General features: G+C 42.7%; 1 protein-coding gene across 1 annotated transcript in view; it reads right to left on the bottom strand.

Annotated features, from left to right (window-relative positions):
• The window catches only part of LOC106329697 (cysteine proteinase-like), a 4767-nt gene that overhangs the window by 3343 nt on the left and 925 nt on the right, over nt 1-499 (bottom strand). The window lies entirely within an intron of this gene.

The raw sequence follows: 499 nt of genomic DNA, 5'->3' as shown, positions 1-499 counted from the left end.
TACGACAATCAACATGACAAAGCAACAAACCTCGGTACCTAGATGATTATGTTTTGCAAGCAGAACTAGACATCGAGAGGCTACTAATAGCCATAAATGACGAACCAAGGAACTACCAAGAAGCAAAAGAGTGGTCAAAGTGGACTGATGCTTGTGGAGAAGAGATAGACTCGATCAACAAGAACAAGACATGGTATCTTGTTGATAGACCGATTGGAGCAAAGGTAATTGGTCTCAAGTGGATTTTCAAAATCAAAAGGAATGCTGACGGTACTATCAAGAAGTTTAAAGCAAGGCTTGTAGCTAAAGGATACGTACAAGAATCAGGCCTCGACTACGATGAAGTTTTCGCACCGGTTGCAAGACTTGAAACCATAAGACTTCTAACTGCACTAGCAGCGTCACACGGGTGGCAAATTCATCACTTAGACGTCAAGACGGCTTTCTTATACGGTGAGCTAAAGGAAGATGTGTACGTCGAACAACCCGAGGGTTTTGA

The sequence above is a fragment of the Brassica oleracea genome, chromosome C3 (genome assembly GCF_000695525.1).
Source record: "Brassica oleracea var. oleracea cultivar TO1000 chromosome C3, BOL, whole genome shotgun sequence".
Taxonomy (NCBI): domain Eukaryota; kingdom Viridiplantae; phylum Streptophyta; class Magnoliopsida; order Brassicales; family Brassicaceae; genus Brassica; species Brassica oleracea.
This window is presented reverse-complemented; position numbering and strand designations above follow the sequence as displayed.